Consider the following 15,751-nt stretch of genomic DNA (forward strand, 5'->3'; position numbering starts at 1 on the left):
AAGCACATTTTCATTCATCCAGGAATGAGTAGCCTTACTTATCCAGCCCTCCAAGGGGGCCAAGAATCAGAGCCTGAGACAGTTCTACCGTCTCCACGTCTGGGATGATTTTATCTGGTGTGTGAACATGGCTCCAAAACATGGACTCACGTTGTGGGAAAGTTACTCTTCTTTCCTTCTTTTTTAGTCTTTCCAAATGTCCAAAGGAGGACGCCTTCACTAGGGGCTGGCACATGTTTATGCTGTCACGTGTCTACCCCCTTTGTAACGGGGAGAGAGAGAGAGAGAGAGTGAGCGAACAGAGCTCTGACCTGGAGCTGGGGAAAAGCAGTGGTGGCCAGCTCCATTTTAATTACAATATTTTGTTTCCAAGTGTTTATTTTTATGGTTCCCTCATATTGAGGGCAAGCAATACTGGTTTCTCATTTAACATAGCAGTTTGAATTTCATTTAAAAAAAATAACTGCATTTAATTTTTTTTTCAGTGAATTGATTTAAACACGAGGATTAAGTTAATAACAGTACAGGTGGTGCCAAGGATAAGACGGTTCCAGAAGTGGCACCAGGATGACTGAATTTGGGAGAATGCTGATAAATGACAAGTTGTCTTTGGGTTAGGCTGGGTTGGTTTTATAGTTCTTCCAGCAGATGACGGACGTGTGGGGAGGCATTTCAACCCAATAGTCAGAAGGCTCTATAGAGATCCGAGCTCGCCGTGTCGGCCGGTGGCCAGTCGCTCTTGAGTCTGTCCTAGCGTCTCACTCTGCTCTTTCACACGGCAAGGAAGTTTGTTCTCTAAAGCCTTTTAGCAAGTGGTCTGAGTCCTTGGGGTTGAAATACAAAGTCAGAGTCTTGAGTGGACTTGGACGGTCCCTGTAAATGCAGGCCCTGCGCTCACCGAACAGTTGGTCCCGTCCACAGTGAGCTGGCGGACCCGGCGGAGCCTTCTGTGTGTGCTCTCTGGAGCTCCCAGACAAGGTCAGGTCAGGGTGTAACTGCGTCACTTGCTCGATCACTTCGCACACCCTGAGTGCCTCTGGAGCCCCAGCCGCTCTTCTGGGCTCTAGGAAGAGAGTGCTGGCCCCTGAAAGCCCACTTCCCCTCAGACGAGAAGCCGTAAGCTCAGGGGCCAGCAAGCAGTGTTATTGCTCAGGGCTGACTCCTCGAACTGCTTTTGGGGTTGTTTGGAAAAATAGTAGTAAAACAGCAATGAGCGGTAGCAGTTCATGTATGCAGGACTGTTGTGGGCCACACACTGAGAACCCTTTGCGTGCATTTTCTGATTTGCTGCTATTTCTTATTCTGTTATACAGATGAGAAGAGCAAGACTAGAAGGGGAAGGTGGGCTATCTGAGGGCCCACAGCTGGGAAGCAGGCACCCCCCACCCCCAGTGCCGAGAGCCTCTGCTGCAGTCTCTCCAGGCCTCCTGCTCGTCACCGTGCGGCCCTGTCTCTCACTAGAAATGCAGTGGAAACTGAGATCAGAGGCAGTGAGTGACTCTTGCAGGGTCACGTGGCAGACTGGGAGCAGGCATGGGACTTCCCTCCAGTTCTGACTGTCACGCTGTCCCTGACACGGTGCGGCCTCTCTGTGCTCCCTCCAGTCCCTGGGTCAGGGCGCGCTGGGAGCAGCAGGCGCGCCAGCAGTTACATAACAGGACTGTCTTCCAAGGCATAGCAGGACTGTTAGTTCAAGCAGTTCAGAAATCATCAAATTCAACTGCCTTTTGTAATCACCAACCTCAAACTCTTGGAGAAAGCTATCACCCATTTTGCTCTAATCCTAGATTTTAGCAAATGACTGAATTTTTGTACTTGTAGGTTCAGAAACGAAGGCGATTTTCCTTTTAGCAAAACCCTGTACCGCAAACCTCTTTTTATATGTCTCTCGAGATCCAGCCTTTTACACGGCTTAGAGAAATATTGTGGTGGCGAAAATATGCATTAAAAAGTGAGCGAGTTTACTTTTGAAATACTGCCAAAGTGAAATCTCTCCTGGATAGGCAGATGACAGTTTAGTACTTACGGGCCTTCAGATTTTGTGCACTGTCAGAAGTGAACGCAAGTGCAGGTGGCTGGGCTGCCAAAAACCACGTGTAGCCTCCTGCTTCTCATCACCTCCCATCTTCAGACCTGGAAATTTCCTTGTGTGTAAAACATAATGACACATGAAAGAAGGCCTGCCAGTTCAGAACTGGTCTCCTTTTGTGCTGTTGGACTGAGGAGAGGAAAAACCTCGCACTGAAATTCCATGTGGACGCCCCGTTGACTACGCGTTTGAAAGCCTGCGAGCGCGCCGGAAGCGTGGCCGGCCTCCTCTCTCTGCGTGTGTTCGCCCGGTGCGCGCTCTAGCCTCCGTGCGCCTCTCTGCACCGGTAGAGGTGGCGTGTTGTGGAGCCTGACACATGGAAAGGTAGAGACAGATGCTAGATGCGAACGCTGCTGGAGGGGGCAGCCTGTCCTAGAGCCCGCTCCGTCTGCCTTCCACCGGGAGGAGCTGTGCCGTCAGCCCACTCCGGATGCCGTCTTTGTTCCGGGCAGCGGAAGAGAGGTGGAGGGCGGGAGTCTGTTTCAGAATGAGCACCACTAATAACAGTTGATCAAAATAATAGCTGCTAGCCAGCTTGCTGTTTATTCTGTGCTAGGCGAGGTGCTGAGCACTTGCACGTGGATTCTCTCTTTCATTTCTTATAGCCACTCTAGGCATTCGTTTTCTCTCTAGTTTACCAACTGAAAGGCTTCAGCCTTTCACGGAGAGGCTAAATCGCTTTTCCAGCTTTAGTGGTGTATCTGGCAGTTTGAACCCAAGTGTGTCTGAATCTAGAACAGCTCTTCTTGCCGTGTCTCACCCTTCAGTCCCACGTTTCAGCGCGATTCCTGTACTGGGATGTGCCTGAGCAAAACATTACTCCACAGTTTCGCACCTTAACACCATTACAAACAGGAAACCTGCCCATGCTCTCTTTCAGTTAGTTCAAATCAATTGCTTGTTCAGATGCAATGAATGCACTTTAATCTGTAGCTTTCCCCTCTTTTTTTTTTTTTTTTTTAAGTTAATGCAGCTTGTTGAAGTGATACGGTTGCCCTCAAGAGTTTTTTGTATCCTATACTGGAAGAACTGCATCCCAGTGGTGCCATTGAACGTGTTCTTTTGTCTCCCGAATTTCTTAGGAAGTGTAGCTAACTCTAGAGCTTGGTCCAGTGCCCATTTAATTCTCGGGCAAGAGTGCTGCATAGGTGGTGGGGTAGTCTACCATCGAGAGGATGTACACAGCTGCTTGCCGATGCCAGCTTTGCTGGGCATGGCACACTCTGACCACCCCCTTCCTCTCCCACCTCTACATGCATTCATTCATTCCGCTCTCCACTCACTCTTCCGGGTGGTCAGGACAGGAATCCTCTGCCTGCTTCCAGGCAGTTCTCCCCATAGTTAGTGGTGGTAGTGGTCGGCCAGTGTGTCTCAGGTTGAATTATGTTGCGCATTACTGGAAAGTTCCAAGCCTGAGCCTGTGGTAAGTCCCAACCAAACTGAATTTTGAAGGAAATTTTGTTTAAACTGCAATCCTGGACAACAGCCAGACTCCACACTGGCTGGCAGGCGGAGGCATCCATTTGAGTATGAAGAGCTGGGACCTTTACTAGTCATGCAGACCAAATACTGGCATTTTCTGAATTGGGCTCTGCAACCATAGTCCATTGTTTGGGGCACTTTTGTACATTTTCATTCCTGGTTTCTAGCTACTTAGCTCCCTGAAAAGTGCATATTTTGAACAGAGTGAGGAACAGTTTGACAGCTACTAGAACTAGAAGCTCTGTAGATACTTTGCCTTTTTCAGAAGATATAATGTTTGAGTTCTGGGTACTCCTGAAATAATGGACACCTGGATTCCAATCCTGGAGTTTTGAAAACTGGTAATGGCACATAATACAGGAAATTCTTGGCTTGGATCCCAGGTACCAATCAGCTCTTACAGTGTTGACCAAGTGTTTTGATTTCTTCTGAAAATTAATTGAAATCAATAGTCAGTTCATATTAAAATAATATATACAATTCTGATGGTTTCTAGAACTTCATTTTTGGTCATAGATCTCTACTTTACCTTCTCAACTTTCTGTCTCCAGTATAATTTAAGGAAATTAAACTTTGTTTCATTTAGAAAATAATATAGAATAGTGATGTTTTTAAAAAAACTGCTAAGAGAACAGTTTTCTTTATTTTTTAAACATTTGAGGGGGGCAATCTTTAACAAAGTTATTTATTTTTACTCTTTACTAAATTATTTTCAGAACTTGAATCTACTGAACCCAGATAAAATATTCTTGGATCCTTATTCCAAATTTCGCTGTCTCAGATCCTTCTATGGAAGTGGGTGGGCCATAAATTATAAATAAATTCTACGTTTTGAGGGATAAATTACCCTGAAGACCGATGTGTAAATTACGGCTTAATCTTTTTTTTTCTTCTCAGCTCAATTTTAAGAATAATGTTTTAGCCAACATATCTGCATTCCTCTTTGCTCGACACGAGAAATCCATTTCTGGTTTGCCTAGCAAAGGATCATATTGCTTTGCTTTTCTACACAGTACAAAATCCAAAAGAAAGGAGAAGAGGAGAGGCAGATTTTAGCCGTAATGAACTCTCTAAATCTAGATCTTAATTACGACTTTTTAAGGAAAAAGTTAAAAAGTCTACAAGTTAATTTTTCCCCATCCCATACATTTTCCATGTTAGGGTATTGAAAAATTATATTGTGAATCATTTAATATATATAGAAATATCAGGGAAGAACGATTCCCTCGTAAATAAATTTCTTCCCTCTGAAATTTAATTCTTTAGGTATCTTTTAATATAATTCTTTTTTAAAATTTCAGAATCATTTTATGTACTGTCATTTCTTATTAAACAAAAATACTAACTCACAGTAGTATAGTATAATGCAGGGGTCGTCAAACTTTTTTGTAAAGAGCCAGAGAATAAATATTTTAGACTTTTCAGGCCCTGAGATATCTGTTGCAATTACTCAGCTCTGCTTTCATGGCATGAAAGCAGCCGTGGACAGTATTTGAGTGGGTGAGCATCACTGTTTTCCAATAAAACTTTATTTGGAGAAACAGGAGATGAGCTAGATTTGCACAAGAGCCATAGTGTGCCAGCCATGGTGTGGAAAGAGTAGAGTTTTGTGGCACAGCAGAACTTAGATTTAAATCCCAGTTCTGCTATCTTACTAGCTGTGTGACTTCGGGCAAACTATTGGCATCTTTGTACCTTGCTTTCCAGATCTATGTGAAGTAGATTGTCACATACCTTTTTTTTAATGGTTTTGGAGAGAAGCGCTATAATGCACACCAGGGACACCTCAGTGTGTTGTGCCTCTGAGTGTTATTAATGTGTATTTTTCTTATCTTGATCTTAAGATGCTCTGAAAGGTTTTCAAGAATACATACAGTATGATAAAATAGAAATAAAAGTTTGCTTGAATAAGGAAAAGGGATGAAGTGGACTTGTAAGATGTGGTCCTAGTGGAAGTGTGGATCTTACAAGGACTTTCGCAATCCTTGAAAATTGGACCTGAGAATGAGCTCTGAGATTCCTGGCAGTCAAGAGCAGAGGGAAGATGAGCTTCATATTGCCCACAAGCTAGAAGCATCACAAGAGCCAGGCAGAAGTGATCGTCACCTGTAGTGATGCTCCCCTGAGGGTCTCAGTGGACGTCTTACTCTGCTGAGCATTTCCCCCTGCTCATTGTTACTCTTTACCAAGCCCTTGATTCGAGGGATGCTTTGCAGTTTCCTTTTGAAGTAAATGCCTAGACTCTATTTTCTTTGCTGTTGCTACATCTGTTTCCCTTGGCTTTTGGCACTTTCTCCAGATGATTAGTGTTGCTGTAAGAACATCCTGCTTTGAATATACAGGTGTATATGGAAGGTGTAGTGGCACATAGTGAAAATAATTAGCCTGTGTGTTTTGGAGCACTGAAGAATCTCATGTGCCTTCTTCGCCACTCCTTTTCTGTGTATTTTTTCATTTTCCCCCTTACTCCATTATTTAGTCAATGTTTGCAATTGTGCCAGGAACTGGGCTAGACACTGAAGCAAACCATTTGCCATCTCACTTCTCCTGTGCCTTGTTTCTCTCTTAGAAGAGTTGTGAAGCTTAAAGACTTTTTGCTGGCTTCCCATGATGACTGTCTTCAAAAACATATCCTTAGTGGAGAAGAGTATTTATTACATTAATTAGGGGCCACATTGCAAATAAATTTGTCAGAAAAAAAAAATTCAGTGAGCTTTTTGGCACCATTAAAAGTCATCACAGCTAAGGAATACATGAAACTGTGTTCGAATTAACCACAACGATGTTTGCAAAATAAACACTTTTGATTTCCCAACAGAATTCTCCGTTCAGCTATCACTATCATGTTTCAGGACATCGAAGTGATGTATGTTAATTGAAGGCACACACAAAAAACTTCCCTTCCAGGAAGAATAAAAACCCAGCTTTGGAGGACAGATACAATTACTCTGTGGCTGCCTCTTCCCACACTCACCATCCCACCGATGAATACATAACGCATGTTATGTCTTTAGCTCTAGCAAATAATTTTATTGCTCATGCTCAACAATGACCACTTAAATCACTGGACTAGAGAACAAGTCAGCAAAGTTTTTCCATAAAGAATCAGGTATATATATTTAAGTAATCCATATATATAGATAGATAGATAGATAGATAGATAGATAGACAGATAGATATTCTTGTCTTTATGAACCAGGTGGTCTCTGTAGCAACTACTGTTGAGTGCATCTTGATTGTTGAGTGAGATGTTTGTAATTCGAAAGCAGCCACTGAGAACTTGTCAATGACCGTTTCTGTGTTCCAATAAAACTTTACAAAAACAGAAAGTGGGTTGGATTTGGGATTTGATCTGGAATTTGTGGTTTGCAATCCTTGGACCAGAACCCACTGTCTCTTGAAATGTAACTCATTTTAATAGCACCTTGTCTTATTATTTCTCATAATAGGAAATGGATTATTAGGAAATGGATTATGTTAGGCCTGGTCAAGATTATGTAAGTGTGTATAGCCAATGTTTGTATGCTTGGTTAATTTCAACTCTCTACAGATACTCTGCAGTACTCTTTGATACTTAGAGACTAGGAGAAGAGATAAGAGTTTGAGTAGAACAGTGTGCTGTGCTGAGGTTTGTAAATAACGCCGTATGGGAAAGCAGGTCAACTACAACAACTAAATGTTATTAAATAATGAAGACACTGAAGTCCTAATTTGGGCTTGGAACCATATAATGCTGATGATGATCAGCGTTATGATGATCATAATTGCTCATATTTATTACCTAGTTATTATGTGTCAAGCACAGCTAAGCACTTAAATGTCATCCCATTTTATCCTCACTAGGCCTCAGAGGGTAGGTCAAAAATGGTAGAAGAATGGCAGTGTCTCATGGTTTGACCTAAAGCTGTGATGAGTCACATTTCCTAGATCAAGATATTGAGGTTTAAAGAGATTAAGGACCTTGACCAAGGTCATGCTAGCTACTAGGTAGTTAAGGCTACAACTTGGTTCAAAACTGTGTGCTGCCACTGAGCTCAGCTGAAACAGTAGTTTGGAGAATCAGAAAGATCTGTCTCATTTGGGAAATGCATCATGTAGGATGCATTGCCTCCGAAGGCAATTTGTCCCATTAATAGGATGGATGACAACGCCTGCCTACAGGGACAATTATTAAGGTCACTTCAAGGTTGAAGGAGATGCTCCTTCCAGCCAATTTTCTATCAGCAAGAGGAAATTGTTTTGCTGAAATATGTGGAAATGAGGTTAAACAAACCCAGTGGAAGAGAGGCTCCTCCCCTCAGTTGAGGAACTCCGACTGTTTTCACCAAATATGTGGAGGTGTCTGTCTGTGGAGTCAGTTTAAGCAGAAATGGCAGCTGTTACTCTCATTCACAATTGGACTCTGCACATTTACTCCAAATACCAGTGTTCATTTCCCCTTACTTCCTACTTTTTTTCATAATGATGCCCTTCAGGTAGGCAGAAGATGTCCAAAGGGTCGTTTGCTATTTAGACGTCTGAACTGCCCCAGTGATCACTCTTAAACCCACACGCAGCCCTGACACTGTCCTGTGGAAGAACCTTTTGTTGGTGTCTTGCTTCCTGAACTGAAAAGGCTGCATCTGCTCGTGTGGTCCCCAACGTCTTGTGGGGGCTGGGCCTTCCTCCACCCTCATTTATGATTGTGTCGTCCCAGCCTTGTGTCTCTGTACTCTGCTTACAGACATGTGTAGAGGTTCTGCCCCCTGGTTCTGGGCCTGTACTCCTGACCTGTGCCTCTCCCTCCTACCTGTCCCCTGCCTGCTCACTGGATGACTTGGTCCCGCCCTCTACAGAGCCTCCATGTTCCCCCTCGCCCATCCCCTCCATGGTTGAATTGACAAGTCACTTAGCAGAGTGTGGACAACCCATCCAGTGATCTTGCCCCAATACTTTGGGGATGCTTTTCTCTTCATTGATTTTTCTTCATTAGGCTGAGCCCCACAGAGGCAGCAACCTTGGCTAATTCATCTTTCTCTTAGCTCGGGATCTCTGTTCCATACCTTTCTTACATGGGGACCTTAGCAACTTCCTTCATCTCTCTGATCTTAAGTTTCTTCATCAGTGAACATGGGAGATCATGGTAATAGCGTGGGTTGTTGCGAGGACTAAATAACATAATGTTTCTAAAACATAGTACTACCTGATACCTAATCCACACTTAATGAATATTAGCAGGATCACCATTGTTGTTATCATTATCGGTATCCTTTGCAGCTATTACGTGTACCTCTTTGTAATAAGCTCATGAAGTGGATGGGTGGTGTGCGTGGTGTGCGTGGGTGGCTGGATGCATGGGAGGGAGGACAGAGGAACTAAAACAGAAACACCCAGTTTCATTTGGTGACCTGATCTTTGCTTTTAATATGCTGATTCTCAGCCATTTACAGTTCTTGAACAGATACTTCCATGGGTGGTATAGAGGTTATACATTTACAAATCTTGGGAAACAAATTTTAAAGCAATCGTATGTACAGTCGTTATTTCAGGCAGGACACCCCATAAAAGTTCCTTGCAGGAAACCATGGACACTTTTGCCTGCTGGGAACCAGGGCTTTGCTGGAGTGGTGCCGACCACGTGGCTGAGCTAGGCTGGCATCGCTCGGCGTGGACAGGGACTCACCCCTCGGGGCTCTGCCAGGCCTGTTCTTTGGTCCGTACTGAGACCACCCCCCCAGTCATCAAGGCAGCAAGTCTGTGATTACCCTCAGAGAGCTCTGGTTATGTAAGGCTCGGGAAGAACATTTCAGTGTCTGTGGTTGAGGATTTTATGTCCCATCTTGGCTCATGACTCCAGCTCGGCTTTTCTCCGTACACTGTCCGGCCACTCGAATTGTCACGTTGGAATGTTCCTTTCACATAATTGACATGTTGGGGACTTGTGCTCAACCACACTGAAATCACATTTTAATAACATGGGAACCGTCTCTTTTCCCCAGTACTTTGTCGAGAAGCTAATTCTTGTCAGCCTAAAAACTTGACTATGCATTTGAAATAAATCAGCGGTGCTATGCCATGGCCGCCTGCTGAAAATCTCCAAAGAAGATTGTGTTTTCCATTGAACTACTTGTCACCACACTGTGTTTTTAAATTGTGAGTCCTTTGTTTTGTTCATTTCGTAACATCTGCCCAGTACCTTGTCATTCAGGAAAAATATAAATGGGTCCTCTCAGTTAGCAGCAGAGCTCTTATTTTCCCTTTTAAAAGTCACCGACTCATAATCAAGTAGGTATTTTAGCTGACATTATGCAATAATTGATAACCAGAAATAGAAAGAAGAAAAGGCTTCTGGTGTCTTGAGAAGTATGAACAGTGGGAAGCTTGACAAATGACGTAGCTTTGGGAAGTGGATCTGGGCAAAGTTCTCGTGCCTAAAAAGACAGAGGTGTTTTAGCTTCCTACATCAGATCTCCAGACTCTCAGGGGACGGCCACAGTGGTTCTCAGCTCGGCTGTTAAAAAACACTGATGCCTGCCTGCTACTCCCATTCCGCTCTCACCGCGTCTGAGATGTCCCTGGGACATTTGGATTTTCAGAAGCGTCCCTGGTGGTTCAGTGAGCTGCTTTCTGGTGGGCCCCACCCACCTCCTCTGACTCCACCGTCTGGGGTCTTGGTTATTTTTGCCCACCCAGAGTTCTGCAGGGATAATCGCTTCAGCCCTTCTGCCGTCATCCTCTCCCCTGACATAGCTGGGAGCACTGACACGATCTCTGACAGACCGCCGTCAACTGTGGTGTCAGACCAGCTCAGGTTCAAATCCCATCTTGACAACTTAGGACTCTGAGCAAGTTACTTTGCTTCTCTGACCCTCAGTTTTCTCGTCTCTCAAATGGAGTATCATGAAGGGCCAGAGCCACGGATTAAAAGCACTAGTGTTCGTGTGTCAGGTGCATGCGTATCTGGAGAAGAGCAAATCCATGGCGAAAGGCAGCCGGGCCTGCTCTTGCGTCCCCCACAGCCCAGTGCAGAAAGCTCAGGGAGGTGGGGCACCTCCAGGGAGGCTCCTGGACCTCAGACTGAGGAAGCCAAAGGCCGGGGTGGAGGTCCGCCCCATGTGATATGCCCCTTTATGATAGGGTTTGATAGATGATGCTGGAGTTTGAGGTTTTAAGTTAGTGAAGGTGGCCCTTCTCTCTTTCACACACATTTGTTTCCTCCCAGGTCCTGTCTTGTGCTTTCTGTGTTTTATGTAACTGTTGAGAAAATGCAGCACAGAGACCAGACCCCTGGAAGGTTGAAACCTATTCCCTGAATGCAGCCATACTGCTTCTCTGGAAAGGGTATTTCACACAGAGGATGTGGTGCTAACTTGTTTTTTAAATGTACCTCTCTCTCTCTCTCTCTCTCTCTTTTTTTTTTTTTTTTTTTTTTTTTGGTAGATTTTAAAAGCACTATATAAGTCTTATGGAACATTTTTGAAATTATAGGGAAACATACAGAATAAAGCCCATGTTAACCATAATTCCACCACCGAAGACAATCCATGATGGCAGTCTGATGTATGCATTTTTATTCTGTGTTCATAGATTCTTTTTTTTTTTTTTTAAGATTTTATTTATTTATTTGACAGAGAGAGATCACAAGTAGGCAGAGAGGTAGGCAGAGAGAGAGAGAGGGAGACAGGCTCCCCGCTGAGCAGAGAGCCCGACGTGGGGCTTGATCCCAGGACCCTGGGACCATGACCCGAGCTGAAGGCAGAGGCTTAACCCACTGAGCCACCCAGGCGCCCCTGTGTTCATAGATTCTTAAAAAGAAAGGAAAAAAAAAAAAAAGGCTGTTTACCTATATTCTGTATTTACTTTTATTCAGAGATAATTGACATATCATGAAATTCACCACTTTAAGGCATTCGGTTCATTGGTTTTTTTAGTATATTCACCAGGTTGTCCAGGTGTTACCTCAGCTGAATTCCAGAACATTTTTGTCATCCTAAGACAAGCCCTCTAACCCATTAGCTGTCATTCCCCAGATCCTCTCCACTCCCAGCACCTCCCCGGAAACCACCGATCTACTTCCTGTCTCTGTCTCTGGATTTGTGGCCTTTCGTGTGTGGCTTCTTTAACGTAGTGTAATGTTTTCAAGATTCCTCTGTGTTCCACATGTATATCTGTCCTCCATTCTTTCATAGTGCTAGATAAGATTCCGTTGCTCTGATATCATGCTTGCTGTATCCGTTCATCACCTTGATCAACATTTGGGCCATTTATTCTTTGGGGCTGTTAAGAATAATGTTTTTATGAATGTTTGTGTACAGGTTCTGTGTGGATGCGTATTGTCATCTCTCTTGGATATATGCCTGGAAGTGGAACTGCGGGGTCGGGTGGTGACTTCATATTTAACTTTTTGAAGAATCGTCAAAATTGCCTGCAGCCGCTACCCCCTTGTACACTCTTCCCAGCAGCGCCTAGTGAGTCCAGGTTCTCTACAACCTTGCCAACGCTTGTTAGTGTTCCTTTTCATATTGAATTAAAGCTATCTTTTTCATTGTAGCCACCCTAGTCGGTGGGGAGGGGTTATGTGACATATATTCTCTTATAATCTCTTTTTCTTCATTCTAAGAACAACATGGGCATTTTTTTTTTAAGGTCATCTGATGTATTTCTGTAACTTCAATTCTAAGGGCTTTACAGGAATGCATTGAATATACGTAAACTTACTTAATCGATTTTATAAAGTACAAAATAATGCCATAGGTTTTAGAAAATTCAGGGACTAATATGTCAAAGAAAGAAAAAAAAAGTAAAAATATCAACCTAATATCTTTAAAAAATGGCTAAAATATAGTTGTTAGAAATAAATTCAACCTGATGTGTTATAATTCTAATAGTGGGAAGAAATAATGTCACAAACTTAAATGACATAGCTTTGTGCTTTGTGTAACCTATCAATTGTCCAAAAAAGAAAAAAACCAGACCCTAAACATACAACCTTATTTTCATTGAACTTGCTATATCTTGTTTTCATCTCATTTTCTGTTCATGGTGGAAGTTTTGAGGATAAGGTGGACAGATTCTGGAGAGTGGTTAGCCACGGCTGCCCGTTAGGGTTGGGGGTGGGGAAGGAGCCCATCTGGAGGCCATCTAACTCATTCTGAGAGTGTTAGGGTAGGTTTCTCTGTACCCTGGATTTTTTGTAACTGACATAAAATTTGTACACCATAAAACTTACCATTTTAAAGTGTACGGCTCAATCTTATTCTTTCTGTTAAGTTGTACAACCATTCCCAATAATTCCAGAACATTTTCATCATTCCAAAAAGAAAACAGTGCCTGTGCTCTTTAGCCATTATTTCCCACCTCCCCCTGCCTCTACAGCCCTAGGCAACAGCTAATTTTTCTGTCTTCCGATTTGCCACTTCTGGACATTCCATGCCAGTGGAATCATGTGATAGGTCGTTGTTTGCGCCTGGCTTTGTATAATGTTCTCAGAGTTTATCCATGTCATAGCATGATCAATGGTTCATTGCTTTTTATGGCTGAGTAATATTCTGTTACACAGGTAGATCGCAGTTTGTTGATCTCTGCATCACTTGGTGGACATTAGGCTTGTTTCCACTTTTTGGCTTTTACGAATAATGCTGCCAGGGCCTTGCTTTCTTGGAGGAAATTATGATACTTGGAAGTTAAAGGTATTGGATGGTAGCCTGGTGGGGACACTGAAACAAGTCTCCGGGGACCAGTATTCCTCCCACACTCAACACCAAGACCCTTTCAGAGCCCCTCTTGAAGGACATCGCCCAGGGGTCTTCCAATCGCCTAGAAGCCTGTCTCTTGGGGAGAAGTTTTCACTTTTACAGTCACAGCCAACAAGAGACATGAGATGTTGCAGTTACCCTTTTTCTCTTCTTTCCTTCCTTCCTTCCTTTCTTTCTTTCTTTCTTTCTTTCTTTCTTTCTTTCTTTCTTTCTTTCTGGTTTGAGAGCCACTCACAAAAAGTGACAGGCTGCCTCTAACTTGGGCTCAATTATTTGGTAAAGCTTTTTGTTTATTTGACCTTTCCTGACCCAGGAAATAATTCTGACCAATCATAGTTGACTCCCTTTGGCCCTGAGGTCTGGCTGCTTTATAGCTGATGACAGAGGGGCCACACTGCTACCACATCTGAATTAATCCTTAACTCCAGAGCTGTGTGCTGTTCTCCAGCAAGGTTGTATTTCTTCATTAGCTATTCCCAGGGCCCAGGGAGTCCCAGAGGATGTCAGAGTACATTAATTTTTATCATAACATGGAATCTTTCAGGTCTGAATGGCAGCACACAGCTGTCAGGGGCTTTCTGAACTCGATTACAGCTCCATATATCTCTAGGCAAAACAGAGGCAGGAGTCCTCATTGGCAAGGGAATGTACAAAATGCATGAGATGTTTTATTGTTTGAGTAACTTGACCATGCACTTAAGCACATTCCCCAACTAATTTTTTTTTTCCTGATGTCCATGTAAGTTCCCCTCTGCCATCTTACATTAAAACCTCCTCCCTTCACTGTGCCCATATAAGGTATATTTTAAATAAGCTCTTTTGCATAATGGTAATGAAATCATCATCTGGTACTTAGACAGCTCTTCTATAAATATATTAAAAAATGAATGTTCCCAAGATTTTTTAGCAGAATTTAGCAGAATTCATTTAGCAGATTGGTATTGCAGAGTTTATAAATAATGGCTTGTAATGCTTAATATTGCTTTGTGGCCACAAAATATAATTTTAATTTTGAAGGAATGCTAATTTGTTTTCAGAAAGACAAGTTATTTCTTCATTGACTTTATATTCCCTACTTGTCAACAGAGTAGAATGCTTGGAAGGATGCGTTTTACTTAGAGAGGAAGCCCAGGCATTATTTTAACCTTGTCAGCAATTGCAAGAACCCCCTCTAAGCAGTGTCCTGTACTCCACTCTGCTTGGTAAGGATGTAAGGACCCCTTCCCACCTTTTCCCCACAACGAGGAAAGCACAGTCAAAGAGAGAAGGCCCTGTTTTCAGTTGTGAAGGTAAATGTGTTCTTAGTAGGCATCACCAAGTAATTTACCGCCGCCTTTAGTCCTTCCCTCAAGTGTCCTGAAGAATTCTGATTTCTTTGTCATGGATGTGTTTTCTGAGGCCACGTGCACTATTCATTTAATTTTTCCCAGTGCAGAGCAGCCAAACAGCATGAGCTCTGTGAGCCACTGAGCAGTTTCCCAAAGTGCTCACAGCACTGTTTATGTATAAGACGGACACAGGCAAACACTCTGTTTATCTTAACACAAACTACTTTTTAAAAACCCAAACCAGGGCAGCAACCCTCCTTAGCAGCTGTTTTTGCGAAGGGCAAGACTGAGAAATAAATACAGATGTGTTGGTTTCCAGTGCATTTTTTTTTTTTTTAAAGGGGATGTAGATGGTCCTTAAATTTGACAAAACTTAGGCAGGTGATACGTAAGTGACTGCTCTGTGGAGGAAGCTGGCACAGAGAGAGGCTGTGTGGGTTAAAGCCAGAGTACTGACTGTGCACGCAGTGCTGGAGCCTTGTGAGCGAGGATGCAGACGCTGTCACCAGTGCCCTCTTACTTGATTCTCAGACATTCAGTAGTTCAGCCGACTTCTGTTGCCTCTTGGACATGGCGCTGGCTGTGGGAGCACAAGAGTGACTCAGCCCTTCAGGGATTTCTAGCCCAATGCCATGACTTACTCCTTCTTGTGTCCGAGAAAACTGAGTTAGGGAGGAAGTTGTGAGCTCCCTCTTCTCTAAATGGTGCCTGCTCCAGTCCACCCCATCCACCAGCTTCTTCCCTTCCCGCGTTCATATGAATAGTATTCACGTTCTCTGAGTTCCCTTGTGGAGTTTATTGAACACTAGTTTGGAAAGTGTGGAAAGACTTCTTTCCTATCACGAGTGGTTTCTGAAGGACATGACCATCATTCATTTGTCAGATGAGCAAATGGGAATTTGCCAAGAGAGACTCTGGTTCGTTTGCATTTTCTCAGTCTGCGGGAGCTACGTTCAAGTGAAGTTACTGGCTTATGAGTGTGGTTGAATTTATCCTTATGGTTCCCACTCTTCCATCCTTAGTGTGCTTGTCATTGATTGTCCAGTTTATTAAATATTCCCAAAGAGCCAGAGCACAGCAGTGAAGTACTGAATGCAAAGGGCAGAAGTGAAACTTGG

General features: G+C 43.4%; 1 protein-coding gene across 6 annotated transcripts in view; it reads left to right on the plus strand.

The window, feature by feature from the left end:
• WWOX (WW domain containing oxidoreductase) overlaps positions 1–15,751 on the plus strand; it is a 937,351-nt gene that overhangs the window by 250,237 nt on the left and 671,363 nt on the right. The gene's annotated exons all lie outside the window — the stretch shown is intronic.

This window comes from Mustela erminea, chromosome 19 (genome assembly GCF_009829155.1).
Source record: "Mustela erminea isolate mMusErm1 chromosome 19, mMusErm1.Pri, whole genome shotgun sequence".
Taxonomy (NCBI): domain Eukaryota; kingdom Metazoa; phylum Chordata; class Mammalia; order Carnivora; family Mustelidae; genus Mustela; species Mustela erminea.